The sequence below is a fragment of the Schistocerca serialis genome, chromosome 4 (genome assembly GCF_023864345.2).
Source record: "Schistocerca serialis cubense isolate TAMUIC-IGC-003099 chromosome 4, iqSchSeri2.2, whole genome shotgun sequence".
Classification (NCBI taxonomy): Eukaryota; Metazoa; Arthropoda; class Insecta; order Orthoptera; family Acrididae; genus Schistocerca; species Schistocerca serialis.
Genome location: NC_064641.1, coordinates 36,069,869 through 36,083,233, shown reverse-complemented (window position 1 = coordinate 36,083,233; position 13,365 = coordinate 36,069,869). Strand labels below are relative to the sequence as shown.

The window sequence follows — 13,365 nt, the reverse complement described above, 5'->3', positions numbered from 1 at the left end:
GCCTCCACGCACGCTGCGTCTTTGGGCAAGACTCGTCGCCGCGGCCGCAAGGTTACTCACACGATAGTGATGAGCGGTCGCTTTAAGGCAGTGTAGTGGGGGACTCCGCGTGTGTAGCACTTTTTTCGGTTGTATCCGGCGTCGTTGGGTGGCAATCCCACTTTCCCTGCAGACAGCTACTCTGGAATATGCTCGGGAAGCACGGTCGACCGCCCCCAACAAATGCAACTAAAAAAATGAGAACAACAACAAAAAAAGCGGCAGGTTGTTCGCCTACCACGCGGGCGGCCCGGGTTCGATTCCCGGCCGATGCATCGTTTTGCTGTTCTCGCTATAATGCTGCCGCGCCGATTGCTCGTTTGAGCTGCGTCAGCCTCAGAAATGTATAGCAGGATTCGCTGTGAGAAGAACCAAACACGCAGCACGCAAGAGACCGTACTTGGACGGACGCGTGCTATTTCTGAACTCTAGCGTCAGCCTGGCCCTACAGGCCGCTGTGTTCAGGTGCCGCAAGGGCGATGTACTGTAACCTCAGGCAGTGCTGCTTTCCGTTGGAAAAGCCGCGGCAGCAGTTTAATCTAGCAATTCGGGAAAGCACGTGTAGCAACACAACAGATTCTTGAGAAAGCGCAAACTGTCTATCTCTAATATGCGAGGCTTACCAAGTTTCCTGGGACGTTGGTTGCAGACGTGCCTCGGTAGCGCAGTGGGCAGCGCGTAAGTCTCATAATCTTAAGGTCGTGAGTTCGATCCTCACCCGGGGCATATAATTTGCTGTACATCATGGCTGAATTAACGGCGTTGCTGTTGCTAGGGAACGAACTGAATTGTCGTTTGTTATCCACAAGGAGTCCACGCCTCAGCGTCAAAATGTTTACATCCAGCTATGGCAAGGTACAGCTTTGACCTTTCTCCTCCCCTGTTATGAGTAAAATATGATGCAAACAGCAATGAATAGTCAGTTTCGAGCTGTGCGCCATGCCAGTCTGTAGGCGCAAATATGCTCGCAAACAGAGAACACCACTGAGTCCGGATTCAGCACGAAATGCCAGAGGAGAGGGAGTAAATCTGACACTTATCGAGCAAATCCGGTGTGGTCTAGTGGCTAGGATACCTGGCTTTCACCCAGGAGGCCAGGGTTCGATTCCCGGTACCGGAAGCGAAGTTTTTGCGCACACGACCCTCCATGTTTTGGCCCTCCAACCCTCGTTTGTCGCCCTCCTTCCGGAGCTTCAACCGAGCGTAATCGGGGAAAAAAGGCACGAGATGCAATTACTGTCAGCACCGGGATAAAGGGAGAAGAGGCACTGGTCCGCTGTTGGGCTGCTACCAGCGTCAGTGGCAAGTCGGTGAAGTCGCCAGTTGCGCCAGAAGCCAGCAATTACGCGTTCCAGTTATTCACATTGCCTGCAGCTGCTCCATCCCCCAACAAGTGTGAGCCCGGATAGCTCAGTCGGTAGAGCATTAGGCTTTTAACCTAAGGGTCCAGGGTTCGAGTCCCTGTCCGGGCGAAGATTTTAACGCTTCCGTAATGGCTCGTCTCGTAGCGCTGGTAGCCCTGCCGTAATCAGTGCACGGAGTTCGTTTCCTGTCAACATACTGCGCAGAACGGTTTGAGTTTTCATGATTCGAGGGAACTTTTGGCTGCGAGCAGTCGTGGCCGAGTGGTTAAGGCGTCTGACTAGAAATCTGATTCCCTCTGGGAGCGTAGGTTCGAGTCCTACCGACTGCGTCTCTTTTTTTTATTTTTTTGTTTAAGAAGAAGGAGCAGAAAATTTCGCAGTTTGCCTGTCGTTTTGGTACTTCGCTACACCTCACCTCTCACAGCCGTTTATATCGCCTGTCCTCTTGATAAGGGCGAATTCCAAGCGTCAGCTTTCGCGTCAGCCGAGCAAAGTCGGGACAAGTCGGGACATACTACAGGATGGCCTGCGTGGAGCAACGACGGAAAGAAAACGTTAATTTAACAGCACATGGCTCACATACTCATACGTAAAAATTTGCGCCCGTTGCGGTGGCCGGGAATCGAACCCGGATCAACTGCTTGGAAGGCAACTATGCTCACCATTACACCACCACCGCACAGCCGCTGCCCGTGACGCCGCGCTGTGTCGGCTTCCCGCCCGCCGGCAGCGGCCCACGGTGATAGTAGCTGTAGGCGCTTTACGAGGTAGGAGGGTGCATCCACACGCGTTCGGGCAGCGCCTCCACGCACGCTGCGTCTTTGGGCAAGACTCGTCGCCGCGGCCGCAAGGTTACTCACACGATAGTGATGAGCGGTCGCTTTAAGGCAGTGTAGTGGGGGACTCCGCGTGTGTAGCACTTTTTTCGGTTGTATCCGGCGTCGTTGGGTGGCAATCCCACTTTCCCTGCAGACAGCTACTCTGGAATATGCTCGGGAAGCACGGTCGACCGCCCCCAACAAATGCAACTAAAAAAATGAGAACAACAACAAAAAAAGCGGCAGGTTGTTCGCCTACCACGCGGGCGGCCCGGGTTCGATTCCCGGCCGATGCATCGTTTTGCTGTTCTCGCTATAATGCTGCCGCGCCGATTGCTCGTTTGAGCTGCGTCAGCCTCAGAAATGTATAGCAGGATTCGCTGTGAGAAGAACCAAACACGCAGCACGCAAGAGACCGTACTTGGACGGACGCGTGCTATTTCTGAACTCTAGCGTCAGCCTGGCCCTACAGGCCGCTGTGTTCAGGTGCCGCAAGGGCGATGTACTGTAACCTCAGGCAGTGCTGCTTTCCGTTGGAAAAGCCGCGGCAGCAGTTTAATCTAGCAATTCGGGAAAGCACGTGTAGCAACACAACAGATTCTTGAGAAAGCGCAAACTGTCTATCTCTAATATGCGAGGCTTACCAAGTTTCCTGGGACGTTGGTTGCAGACGTGCCTCGGTAGCGCAGTGGGCAGCGCGTAAGTCTCATAATCTTAAGGTCGTGAGTTCGATCCTCACCCGGGGCATATAATTTGCTGTACATCATGGCTGAATTAACGGCGTTGCTGTTGCTAGGGAACGAACTGAATTGTCGTTTGTTATCCACAAGGAGTCCACGCCTCAGCGTCAAAATGTTTACATCCAGCTATGGCAAGGTACAGCTTTGACCTTTCTCCTCCCCTGTTATGAGTAAAATATGATGCAAACAGCAATGAATAGTCAGTTTCGAGCTGTGCGCCATGCCAGTCTGTAGGCGCAAATATGCTCGCAAACAGAGAACACCACTGAGTCCGGATTCAGCACGAAATGCCAGAGGAGAGGGAGTAAATCTGACACTTATCGAGCAAATCCGGTGTGGTCTAGTGGCTAGGATACCTGGCTTTCACCCAGGAGGCCAGGGTTCGATTCCCGGTACCGGAAGCGAAGTTTTTGCGCACACGACCCTCCATGTTTTGGCCCTCCAACCCTCGTTTGTCGCCCTCCTTCCGGAGCTTCAACCGAGCGTAATCGGGGAAAAAAGGCACGAGATGCAATTACTGTCAGCACCGGGATAAAGGGAGAAGAGGCACTGGTCCGCTGTTGGGCTGCTACCAGCGTCAGTGGCAAGTCGGTGAAGTCGCCAGTTGCGCCAGAAGCCAGCAATTACGCGTTCCAGTTATTCACATTGCCTGCAGCTGCTCCATCCCCCAACAAGTGTGAGCCCGGATAGCTCAGTCGGTAGAGCATTAGGCTTTTAACCTAAGGGTCCAGGGTTCGAGTCCCTGTCCGGGCGAAGATTTTAACGCTTCCGTAATGGCTCGTCTCGTAGCGCTGGTAGCCCTGCCGTAATCAGTGCACGGAGTTCGTTTCCTGTCAACATACTGCGCAGAACGGTTTGAGTTTTCACGATTCGAGGGAACTTTTGGCTGCGAGCAGTCGTGGCCGAGTGGTTAAGGCGTCTGACTAGAAATCTGATTCCCTCTGGGAGCGTAGGTTCGAGTCCTACCGACTGCGTCTCTTTTTTTTATTTTTTTGTTTAAGAAGAAGGAGCAGAAAATTTCGCAGTTTGCCTGTCGTTTTGGTACTTCGCTACACCTCACCTCTCACAGCCGTTTATATCGCCTGTCCTCTTGATAAGGGCGAATTCCAAGCGTCAGCTTTCGCGTCAGCCGAGCAAAGTCGGGACAAGTCGGGACATACTACAGGATGGCCTGCGTGGAGCAACGACGGAAAGAAAACGTTAATTTAACAGCACGTGGCTCACATACTCATACGTAAAAATTTGCGCCCGTTGCGGTGGCCGGGAATCGAACCCGGATCAACTGCTTGGAAGGCAACTATGCTCACCATTACACCACCACCGCACAGCCGCTGCCCGTGACGCCGCGCTGTGTCGGCTTCCCGCCCGCCGGCAGCGGCCCACGGTGATAGTAGCTGTAGGCGCTTTACGAGGTAGGAGGGTGCATCCACACGCGTTCGGGCAGCGCCTCCACGCACGCTGCGTCTTTGGGCAAGACTCGTCGCCGCGGCCGCAAGGTTACTCACACGATAGTGATGAGCGGTCGCTTTAAGGCAGTGTAGTGGGGGACTCCGCGTGTGTAGCACTTTTTTCGGTTGTATCCGGCGTCGTTGGGTGGCAATCCCACTTTCCCTGCAGACAGCTACTCTGGAATATGCTCGGGAAGCACGGTCGACCGCCCCCAACAAATGCAACTAAAAAAATGAGAACAACAACAAAAAAAGCGGCAGGTTGTTCGCCTACCACGCGGGCGGCCCGGGTTCGATTCCCGGCCGATGCATCGTTTTGCTGTTCTCGCTATAATGCTGCCGCGCCGATTGCTCGTTTGAGCTGCGTCAGCCTCAGAAATGTATAGCAGGATTCGCTGTGAGAAGAACCAAACACGCAGCACGCAAGAGACCGTACTTGGACGGACGCGTGCTATTTCTGAACTCTAGCGTCAGCCTGGCCCTACAGGCCGCTGTGTTCAGGTGCCGCAAGGGCGATGTACTGTAACCTCAGGCAGTGCTGCTTTCCGTTGGAAAAGCCGCGGCAGCAGTTTAATCTAGCAATTCGGGAAAGCACGTGTAGCAACACAACAGATTCTTGAGAAAGCGCAAACTGTCTATCTCTAATATGCGAGGCTTACCAAGTTTCCTGGGACGTTGGTTGCAGACGTGCCTCGGTAGCGCAGTGGGCAGCGCGTAAGTCTCATAATCTTAAGGTCGTGAGTTCGATCCTCACCCGGGGCATATAATTTGCTGTACATCATGGCTGAATTAACGGCGTTGCTGTTGCTAGGGAACGAACTGAATTGTCGTTTGTTATCCACAAGGAGTCCACGCCTCAGCGTCAAAATGTTTACATCCAGCTATGGCAAGGTACAGCTTTGACCTTTCTCCTCCCCTGTTATGAGTAAAATATGATGCAAACAGCAATGAATAGTCAGTTTCGAGCTGTGCGCCATGCCAGTCTGTAGGCGCAAATATGCTCGCAAACAGAGAACACCACTGAGTCCGGATTCAGCACGAAATGCCAGAGGAGAGGGAGTAAATCTGACACTTATCGAGCAAATCCGGTGTGGTCTAGTGGCTAGGATACCTGGCTTTCACCCAGGAGGCCAGGGTTCGATTCCCGGTACCGGAAGCGAAGTTTTTGCGCACACGACCCTCCATGTTTTGGCCCTCCAACCCTCGTTTGTCGCCCTCCTTCCGGAGCTTCAACCGAGCGTAATCGGGGAAAAAAGGCACGAGATGCAATTACTGTCAGCACCGGGATAAAGGGAGAAGAGGCACTGGTCCGCTGTTGGGCTGCTACCAGCGTCAGTGGCAAGTCGGTGAAGTCGCCAGTTGCGCCAGAAGCCAGCAATTACGCGTTCCAGTTATTCACATTGCCTGCAGCTGCTCCATCCCCCAACAAGTGTGAGCCCGGATAGCTCAGTCGGTAGAGCATTAGGCTTTTAACCTAAGGGTCCAGGGTTCGAGTCCCTGTCCGGGCGAAGATTTTAACGCTTCCGTAATGGCTCGTCTCGTAGCGCTGGTAGCCCTGCCGTAATCAGTGCACGGAGTTCGTTTCCTGTCAACATACTGCGCAGAACGGTTTGAGTTTTCACGATTCGAGGGAACTGTTTGGCTGCGAGCAGTCGTGGCCGAGTGGTTAAGGCGTCTGACTAGAAATCTGATTCCCTCTGGGAGCGTAGGTTCGAGTCCTACCGACTGCGTCTCTTTTTTTTATTTTTTTGTTTAAGAAGAAGGAGCAGAAAATTTCGCAGTTTGCCTGTCGTTTTGGTACTTCGCTACACCTCACCTCTCACAGCCGTTTATATCGCCTGTCCTCTTGATAAGGGCGAATTCCAAGCGTCAGCTTTCGCGTCAGCCGAGCAAAGTCGGGACAAGTCGGGACATACTACAGGATGGCCTGCGTGGAGCAACGACGGAAAGAAAACGTTAATTTAACAGCACGTGGCTCACATACTCATACGTAAAAATTTGCGCCCGTTGCGGTGGCCGGGAATCGAACCCGGATCAACTGCTTGGAAGGCAACTATGCTCACCATTACACCACCACCGCACAGCCGCTGCCCGTGACGCCGCGCTGTGTCGGCTTCCCGCCCGCCGGCAGCGGCCCACGGTGATAGTAGCTGTAGGCGCTTTACGAGGTAGGAGGGTGCATCCACACGCGTTCGGGCAGCGCCTCCACGCACGCTGCGTCTTTGGGCAAGACTCGTCGCCGCGGCCGCAAGGTTACTCACACGATAGTGATGAGCGGTCGCTTTAAGGCAGTGTAGTGGGGGACTCCGCGTGTGTAGCACTTTTTTCGGTTGTATCCGGCGTCGTTGGGTGGCAATCCCACTTTCCCTGCAGACAGCTACTCTGGAATATGCTCGGGAAGCACGGTCGACCGCCCCCAACAAATGCAACTAAAAAAATGAGAACAACAACAAAAAAAGCGGCAGGTTGTTCGCCTACCACGCGGGCGGCCCGGGTTCGATTCCCGGCCGATGCATCGTTTTGCTGTTCTCGCTATAATGCTGCCGCGCCGATTGCTCGTTTGAGCTGCGTCAGCCTCAGAAATGTATAGCAGGATTCGCTGTGAGAAGAACCAAACACGCAGCACGCAAGAGACCGTACTTGGACGGACGCGTGCTATTTCTGAACTCTAGCGTCAGCCTGGCCCTACAGGCCGCTGTGTTCAGGTGCCGCAAGGGCGATGTACTGTAACCTCAGGCAGTGCTGCTTTCCGTTGGAAAAGCCGCGGCAGCAGTTTAATCTAGCAATTCGGGAAAGCACGTGTAGCAACACAACAGATTCTTGAGAAAGCGCAAACTGTCTATCTCTAATATGCGAGGCTTACCAAGTTTCCTGGGACGTTGGTTGCAGACGTGCCTCGGTAGCGCAGTGGGCAGCGCGTAAGTCTCATAATCTTAAGGTCGTGAGTTCGATCCTCACCCGGGGCATATAATTTGCTGTACATCATGGCTGAATTAACGGCGTTGCTGTTGCTAGGGAACGAACTGAATTGTCGTTTGTTATCCACAAGGAGTCCACGCCTCAGCGTCAAAATGTTTACATCCAGCTATGGCAAGGTACAGCTTTGACCTTTCTCCTCCCCTGTTATGAGTAAAATATGATGCAAACAGCAATGAATAGTCAGTTTCGAGCTGTGCGCCATGCCAGTCTGTAGGCGCAAATATGCTCGCAAACAGAGAACACCACTGAGTCCGGATTCAGCACGAAATGCCAGAGGAGAGGGAGTAAATCTGACACTTATCGAGCAAATCCGGTGTGGTCTAGTGGCTAGGATACCTGGCTTTCACCCAGGAGGCCAGGGTTCGATTCCCGGTACCGGAAGCGAAGTTTTTGCGCACACGACCCTCCATGTTTTGGCCCTCCAACCCTCGTTTGTCGCCCTCCTTCCGGAGCTTCAACCGAGCGTAATCGGGGAAAAAAGGCACGAGATGCAATTACTGTCAGCACCGGGATAAAGGGAGAAGAGGCACTGGTCCGCTGTTGGGCTGCTACCAGCGTCAGTGGCAAGTCGGTGAAGTCGCCAGTTGCGCCAGAAGCCAGCAATTACGCGTTCCAGTTATTCACATTGCCTGCAGCTGCTCCATCCCCCAACAAGTGTGAGCCCGGATAGCTCAGTCGGTAGAGCATTAGGCTTTTAACCTAAGGGTCCAGGGTTCGAGTCCCTGTCCGGGCGAAGATTTTAACGCTTCCGTAATGGCTCGTCTCGTAGCGCTGGTAGCCCTGCCGTAATCAGTGCACGGAGTTCGTTTCCTGTCAACATACTGCGCAGAACGGTTTGAGTTTTCACGATTCGAGGGAACTTTTGGCTGCGAGCAGTCGTGGCCGAGTGGTTAAGGCGTCTGACTAGAAATCTGATTCCCTCTGGGAGCGTAGGTTCGAGTCCTACCGACTGCGTCTCTTTTTTTTATTTTTTTGTTTAAGAAGAAGGAGCAGAAAATTTCGCAGTTTGCCTGTCGTTTTGGTACTTCGCTACACCTCACCTCTCACAGCCGTTTATATCGCCTGTCCTCTTGATAAGGGCGAATTCCAAGCGTCAGCTTTCGCGTCAGCCGAGCAAAGTCGGGACAAGTCGGGACATACTACAGGATGGCCTGCGTGGAGCAACGACGGAAAGAAAACGTTAATTTAACAGCACGTGGCTCACATACTCATACGTAAAAATTTGCGCCCGTTGCGGTGGCCGGGAATCGAACCCGGATCAACTGCTTGGAAGGCAACTATGCTCACCATTACACCACCACCGCACAGCCGCTGCCCGTGACGCCGCGCTGTGTCGGCTTCCCGCCCGCCGGCAGCGGCCCACGGTGATAGTAGCTGTAGGCGCTTTACGAGGTAGGAGGGTGCATCCACACGCGTTCGGGCAGCGCCTCCACGCACGCTGCGTCTTTGGGCAAGACTCGTCGCCGCGGCCGCAAGGTTACTCACACGATAGTGATGAGCGGTCGCTTTAAGGCAGTGTAGTGGGGGACTCCGCGTGTGTAGCACTTTTTTCGGTTGTATCCGGCGTCGTTGGGTGGCAATCCCACTTTCCCTGCAGACAGCTACTCTGGAATATGCTCGGGAAGCACGGTCGACCGCCCCCAACAAATGCAACTAAAAAAATGAGAACAACAACAAAAAAAGCGGCAGGTTGTTCGCCTACCACGCGGGCGGCCCGGGTTCGATTCCCGGCCGATGCATCGTTTTGCTGTTCTCGCTATAATGCTGCCGCGCCGATTGCTCGTTTGAGCTGCGTCAGCCTCAGAAATGTATAGCAGGATTCGCTGTGAGAAGAACCAAACACGCAGCACGCAAGAGACCGTACTTGGACGGACGCGTGCTATTTCTGAACTCTAGCGTCAGCCTGGCCCTACAGGCCGCTGTGTTCAGGTGCCGCAAGGGCGATGTACTGTAACCTCAGGCAGTGCTGCTTTCCGTTGGAAAAGCCGCGGCAGCAGTTTAATCTAGCAATTCGGGAAAGCACGTGTAGCAACACAACAGATTCTTGAGAAAGCGCAAACTGTCTATCTCTAATATGCGAGGCTTACCAAGTTTCCTGGGACGTTGGTTGCAGACGTGCCTCGGTAGCGCAGTGGGCAGCGCGTAAGTCTCATAATCTTAAGGTCGTGAGTTCGATCCTCACCCGGGGCATATAATTTGCTGTACATCATGGCTGAATTAACGGCGCTGCTGTTGCTAGGGAACGAACTGAATTGTCGTTTGTTATCCACAAGGAGTCCACGCCTCAGCGTCAAAATGTTTACATCCAGCTATGGCAAGGTACAGCTTTGACCTTTCTCCTCCCCTGTTATGAGTAAAATATGATGCAAACAGCAATGAATAGTCAGTTTCGAGCTGTGCGCCATGCCAGTCTGTAGGCGCAAATATGCTCGCAAACAGAGAACACCACTGAGTCCGGATTCAGCACGAAATGCCAGAGGAGAGGGAGTAAATCTGACACTTATCGAGCAAATCCGGTGTGGTCTAGTGGCTAGGATACCTGGCTTTCACCCAGGAGGCCAGGGTTCGATTCCCGGTACCGGAAGCGAAGTTTTTGCGCACACGACCCTCCATGTTTTGGCCCTCCAACCCTCGTTTGTCGCCCTCCTTCCGGAGCTTCAACCGAGCGTAATCGGGGAAAAAAGGCACGAGATGCAATTACTGTCAGCACCGGGATAAAGGGAGAAGAGGCACTGGTCCGCTGTTGGGCTGCTACCAGCGTCAGTGGCAAGTCGGTGAAGTCGCCAGTTGCGCCAGAAGCCAGCAATTACGCGTTCCAGTTATTCACATTGCCTGCAGCTGCTCCATCCCCCAACAAGTGTGAGCCCGGATAGCTCAGTCGGTAGAGCATTAGGCTTTTAACCTAAGGGTCCAGGGTTCGAGTCCCTGTCCGGGCGAAGATTTTAACGCTTCCGTAATGGCTCGTCTCGTAGCGCTGGTAGCCCTGCCGTAATCAGTGCACGGAGTTCGTTTCCTGTCAACATACTGCGCAGAACGGTTTGAGTTTTCACGATTCGAGGGAACTTTTGGCTGCGAGCAGTCGTGGCCGAGTGGTTAAGGCGTCTGACTAGAAATCTGATTCCCTCTGGGAGCGTAGGTTCGAGTCCTACCGACTGCGTCTCTTTTTTTTATTTTTTTGTTTAAGAAGAAGGAGCAGAAAATTTCGCAGTTTGCCTGTCGTTTTGGTACTTCGCTACACCTCACCTCTCACAGCCGTTTATATCGCCTGTCCTCTTGATAAGGGCGAATTCCAAGCGTCAGCTTTCGCGTCAGCCGAGCAAAGTCGGGACAAGTCGGGACATACTACAGGATGGCCTGCGTGGAGCAACGACGGAAAGAAAACGTTAATTTAACAGCACGTGGCTCACATACTCATACGTAAAAATTTGCGCCCGTTGCGGTGGCCGGGAATCGAACCCGGATCAACTGCTTGGAAGGCAACTATGCTCACCATTACACCACCACCGCACAGCCGCTGCCCGTGACGCCGCGCTGTGTCGGCTTCCCGCCCGCCGGCAGCGGCCCACGGTGATAGTAGCTGTAGGCGCTTTACGAGGTAGGAGGGTGCATCCACACGCGTTCGGGCAGCGCCTCCACGCACGCTGCGTCTTTGGGCAAGACTCGTCGCCGCGGCCGCAAGGTTACTCACACGATAGTGATGAGCGGTCGCTTTAAGGCAGTGTAGTGGGGGACTCCGCGTGTGTAGCACTTTTTTCGGTTGTATCCGGCGTCGTTGGGTGGCAATCCCACTTTCCCTGCAGACAGCTACTCTGGAATATGCTCGGGAAGCACGGTCGACCGCCCCCAACAAATGCAACTAAAAAAATGAGAACAACAACAAAAAAAGCGGCAGGTTGTTCGCCTACCACGCGGGCGGCCCGGGTTCGATTCCCGGCCGATGCATCGTTTTGCTGTTCTCGCTATAATGCTGCCGCGCCGATTGCTCGTTTGAGCTGCGTCAGCCTCAGAAATGTATAGCAGGATTCGCTGTGAGAAGAACCAAACACGCAGCACGCAAGAGACCGTACTTGGACGGACGCGTGCTATTTCTGAACTCTAGCGTCAGCCTGGCCCTACAGGCCGCTGTGTTCAGGTGCCGCAAGGGCGATGTACTGTAACCTCAGGCAGTGCTGCTTTCCGTTGGAAAAGCCGCGGCAGCAGTTTAATCTAGCAATTCGGGAAAGCACGTGTAGCAACACAACAGATTCTTGAGAAAGCGCAAACTGTCTATCTCTAATATGCGAGGCTTACCAAGTTTCCTGGGACGTTGGTTGCAGACGTGCCTCGGTAGCGCAGTGGGCAGCGCGTAAGTCTCATAATCTTAAGGTCGTGAGTTCGATCCTCACCCGGGGCATATAATTTGCTGTACATCATGGCTGAATTAACGGCGTTGCTGTTGCTAGGGAACGAACTGAATTGTCGTTTGTTATCCACAAGGAGTCCACGCCTCAGCGTCAAAATGTTTACATCCAGCTATGGCAAGGTACAGCTTTGACCTTTCTCCTCCCCTGTTATGAGTAAAATATGATGCAAACAGCAATGAATAGTCAGTTTCGAGCTGTGCGCCATGCCAGTCTGTAGGCGCAAATATGCTCGCAAACAGAGAACACCACTGAGTCCGGATTCAGCACGAAATGCCAGAGGAGAGGGAGTAAATCTGACACTTATCGAGCAAATCCGGTGTGGTCTAGTGGCTAGGATACCTGGCTTTCACCCAGGAGGCCAGGGTTCGATTCCCGGTACCGGAAGCGAAGTTTTTGCGCACACGACCCTCCATGTTTTGGCCCTCCAACCCTCGTTTGTCGCCCTCCTTCCGGAGCTTCAACCGAGCGTAATCGGGGAAAAAAGGCACGAGATGCAATTACTGTCAGCACCGGGATAAAGGGAGAAGAGGCACTGGTCCGCTGTTGGGCTGCTACCAGCGTCAGTGGCAAGTCGGTGAAGTCGCCAGTTGCGCCAGAAGCCAGCAATTACGCGTTCCAGTTATTCACATTGCCTGCAGCTGCTCCATCCCCCAACAAGTGTGAGCCCGGATAGCTCAGTCGGTAGAGCATTAGGCTTTTAACCTAAGGGTCCAGGGTTCGAGTCCCTGTCCGGGCGAAGATTTTAACGCTTCCGTAATGGCTCGTTCGTAGCGCTGGTAGCCCTGCCGTAATCAGTGCACGGAGTTCGTTTCCTGTCAACATACTGCGCAGAACGGTTTGAGTTTTCACGATTCGAGGGAACTTTTGGCTGCGAGCAGTCGTGGCCGAGTGGTTAAGGCGTCTGACTAGAAATCTGATTCCCTCTGGGAGCGTAGGTTCGAGTCCTACCGACTGCGTCTCTTTTTTTTATTTTTTTGTTTAAGAAGAAGGAGCAGAAAATTTCGCAGTTTGCCTGTCGTTTTGGTACTTCGCTACACCTCACCTCTCACAGCCGTTTATATCGCCTGTCCTCTTGATAAGGGCGAATTCCAAGCGTCAGCTTTCGCGTCAGCCGAGCAAAGTCGGGACAAGTCGGGACATACTACAGGATGGCCTGCGTGGAGCAACGACGGAAAGAAAACGTTAATTTAACAGCACGTGGCTCACATACTCATACGTAAAAATTTGCGCCCGTTGCGGTGGCCGGGAATCGAACCCGGATCAACTGCTTGGAAGGCAACTATGCTCACCATTACACCACCACCGCACAGCCGCTGCCCGTGACGCCGCGCTGTGTCGGCTTCCCGCCCGCCGGCAGCGGCCCACGGTGATAGTAGCTGTAGGCGCTTTACGAGGTAGGAGGGTGCATCCACACGCGTTCGGGCAGCGCCTCCACGCACGCTGCGTCTTTGGGCAAGACTCGTCGCCGCGGCCGCAAGGTTACTCACACGATAGTGATGAGCGGTCGCTTTAAGGCAGTGTAGTGGGGGACTCCGCGTGTGTAGCACTTTTTTCGGTTGTATCCGGCGTCGTTG

General features: G+C 53.6%; 30 non-coding genes across 30 annotated transcripts; 24 read left to right on the top strand and 6 right to left on the bottom strand.

Moving 5' to 3' along the window:
* Positions 1-692: 692 nt before the first annotated feature.
* Trnam-cau (transfer RNA methionine (anticodon CAU)) lies at positions 693-765 on the top strand. Its single transcript has one exon. It is a non-coding gene; the product is annotated as a tRNA-Met (tRNA).
* Positions 766-1,087: 322 nt separating this feature from the next.
* Trnae-uuc (transfer RNA glutamic acid (anticodon UUC)) lies at positions 1,088-1,159 on the top strand. Its single transcript has one exon. It is a non-coding gene; the product is annotated as a tRNA-Glu (tRNA).
* A 279-nt stretch (positions 1,160-1,438) lies between these two features.
* On the top strand, positions 1,439-1,511 carry Trnak-uuu (transfer RNA lysine (anticodon UUU)). Its single transcript has one exon. It is a non-coding gene; the product is annotated as a tRNA-Lys (tRNA).
* A 139-nt stretch (positions 1,512-1,650) lies between these two features.
* Trnas-aga (transfer RNA serine (anticodon AGA)) lies at positions 1,651-1,732 on the top strand. Its single transcript has one exon. It is a non-coding gene; the product is annotated as a tRNA-Ser (tRNA).
* Positions 1,733-2,010: 278 nt separating this feature from the next.
* Positions 2,011-2,082, bottom strand: Trnag-ucc (transfer RNA glycine (anticodon UCC)). Its single transcript has one exon. It is a non-coding gene; the product is annotated as a tRNA-Gly (tRNA).
* An 813-nt stretch (positions 2,083-2,895) lies between these two features.
* Trnam-cau (transfer RNA methionine (anticodon CAU)) lies at positions 2,896-2,968 on the top strand. Its single transcript has one exon. It is a non-coding gene; the product is annotated as a tRNA-Met (tRNA).
* Positions 2,969-3,290: 322 nt separating this feature from the next.
* Positions 3,291-3,362, top strand: Trnae-uuc (transfer RNA glutamic acid (anticodon UUC)). The gene has a single exon. It is a non-coding gene; the product is annotated as a tRNA-Glu (tRNA).
* A 279-nt stretch (positions 3,363-3,641) lies between these two features.
* Positions 3,642-3,714, top strand: Trnak-uuu (transfer RNA lysine (anticodon UUU)). Its single transcript has one exon. It is a non-coding gene; the product is annotated as a tRNA-Lys (tRNA).
* A 139-nt stretch (positions 3,715-3,853) lies between these two features.
* On the top strand, positions 3,854-3,935 carry Trnas-aga (transfer RNA serine (anticodon AGA)). The gene has a single exon. It is a non-coding gene; the product is annotated as a tRNA-Ser (tRNA).
* Positions 3,936-4,213: 278 nt separating this feature from the next.
* Positions 4,214-4,285, bottom strand: Trnag-ucc (transfer RNA glycine (anticodon UCC)). Its single transcript has one exon. It is a non-coding gene; the product is annotated as a tRNA-Gly (tRNA).
* Positions 4,286-5,098: 813 nt separating this feature from the next.
* Trnam-cau (transfer RNA methionine (anticodon CAU)) lies at positions 5,099-5,171 on the top strand. Its single transcript has one exon. It is a non-coding gene; the product is annotated as a tRNA-Met (tRNA).
* A 322-nt stretch (positions 5,172-5,493) lies between these two features.
* Positions 5,494-5,565, top strand: Trnae-uuc (transfer RNA glutamic acid (anticodon UUC)). Its single transcript has one exon. It is a non-coding gene; the product is annotated as a tRNA-Glu (tRNA).
* Positions 5,566-5,844: 279 nt separating this feature from the next.
* On the top strand, positions 5,845-5,917 carry Trnak-uuu (transfer RNA lysine (anticodon UUU)). Its single transcript has one exon. It is a non-coding gene; the product is annotated as a tRNA-Lys (tRNA).
* Positions 5,918-6,057: 140 nt separating this feature from the next.
* On the top strand, positions 6,058-6,139 carry Trnas-aga (transfer RNA serine (anticodon AGA)). Its single transcript has one exon. It is a non-coding gene; the product is annotated as a tRNA-Ser (tRNA).
* A 278-nt stretch (positions 6,140-6,417) lies between these two features.
* On the bottom strand, positions 6,418-6,489 carry Trnag-ucc (transfer RNA glycine (anticodon UCC)). The gene has a single exon. It is a non-coding gene; the product is annotated as a tRNA-Gly (tRNA).
* Positions 6,490-7,302: 813 nt separating this feature from the next.
* On the top strand, positions 7,303-7,375 carry Trnam-cau (transfer RNA methionine (anticodon CAU)). Its single transcript has one exon. It is a non-coding gene; the product is annotated as a tRNA-Met (tRNA).
* A 322-nt stretch (positions 7,376-7,697) lies between these two features.
* Positions 7,698-7,769, top strand: Trnae-uuc (transfer RNA glutamic acid (anticodon UUC)). The gene has a single exon. It is a non-coding gene; the product is annotated as a tRNA-Glu (tRNA).
* Positions 7,770-8,048: 279 nt separating this feature from the next.
* Trnak-uuu (transfer RNA lysine (anticodon UUU)) lies at positions 8,049-8,121 on the top strand. Its single transcript has one exon. It is a non-coding gene; the product is annotated as a tRNA-Lys (tRNA).
* A 139-nt stretch (positions 8,122-8,260) lies between these two features.
* Trnas-aga (transfer RNA serine (anticodon AGA)) lies at positions 8,261-8,342 on the top strand. Its single transcript has one exon. It is a non-coding gene; the product is annotated as a tRNA-Ser (tRNA).
* A 278-nt stretch (positions 8,343-8,620) lies between these two features.
* On the bottom strand, positions 8,621-8,692 carry Trnag-ucc (transfer RNA glycine (anticodon UCC)). Its single transcript has one exon. It is a non-coding gene; the product is annotated as a tRNA-Gly (tRNA).
* An 813-nt stretch (positions 8,693-9,505) lies between these two features.
* On the top strand, positions 9,506-9,578 carry Trnam-cau (transfer RNA methionine (anticodon CAU)). The gene has a single exon. It is a non-coding gene; the product is annotated as a tRNA-Met (tRNA).
* A 322-nt stretch (positions 9,579-9,900) lies between these two features.
* On the top strand, positions 9,901-9,972 carry Trnae-uuc (transfer RNA glutamic acid (anticodon UUC)). Its single transcript has one exon. It is a non-coding gene; the product is annotated as a tRNA-Glu (tRNA).
* Positions 9,973-10,251: 279 nt separating this feature from the next.
* Positions 10,252-10,324, top strand: Trnak-uuu (transfer RNA lysine (anticodon UUU)). The gene has a single exon. It is a non-coding gene; the product is annotated as a tRNA-Lys (tRNA).
* A 139-nt stretch (positions 10,325-10,463) lies between these two features.
* On the top strand, positions 10,464-10,545 carry Trnas-aga (transfer RNA serine (anticodon AGA)). Its single transcript has one exon. It is a non-coding gene; the product is annotated as a tRNA-Ser (tRNA).
* A 278-nt stretch (positions 10,546-10,823) lies between these two features.
* Trnag-ucc (transfer RNA glycine (anticodon UCC)) lies at positions 10,824-10,895 on the bottom strand. Its single transcript has one exon. It is a non-coding gene; the product is annotated as a tRNA-Gly (tRNA).
* An 813-nt stretch (positions 10,896-11,708) lies between these two features.
* Trnam-cau (transfer RNA methionine (anticodon CAU)) lies at positions 11,709-11,781 on the top strand. Its single transcript has one exon. It is a non-coding gene; the product is annotated as a tRNA-Met (tRNA).
* A 322-nt stretch (positions 11,782-12,103) lies between these two features.
* Trnae-uuc (transfer RNA glutamic acid (anticodon UUC)) lies at positions 12,104-12,175 on the top strand. The gene has a single exon. It is a non-coding gene; the product is annotated as a tRNA-Glu (tRNA).
* Positions 12,176-12,454: 279 nt separating this feature from the next.
* Positions 12,455-12,527, top strand: Trnak-uuu (transfer RNA lysine (anticodon UUU)). The gene has a single exon. It is a non-coding gene; the product is annotated as a tRNA-Lys (tRNA).
* A 138-nt stretch (positions 12,528-12,665) lies between these two features.
* On the top strand, positions 12,666-12,747 carry Trnas-aga (transfer RNA serine (anticodon AGA)). The gene has a single exon. It is a non-coding gene; the product is annotated as a tRNA-Ser (tRNA).
* A 278-nt stretch (positions 12,748-13,025) lies between these two features.
* Positions 13,026-13,097, bottom strand: Trnag-ucc (transfer RNA glycine (anticodon UCC)). Its single transcript has one exon. It is a non-coding gene; the product is annotated as a tRNA-Gly (tRNA).
* Between the last annotated feature and the right edge of the window lie 268 nt (positions 13,098-13,365).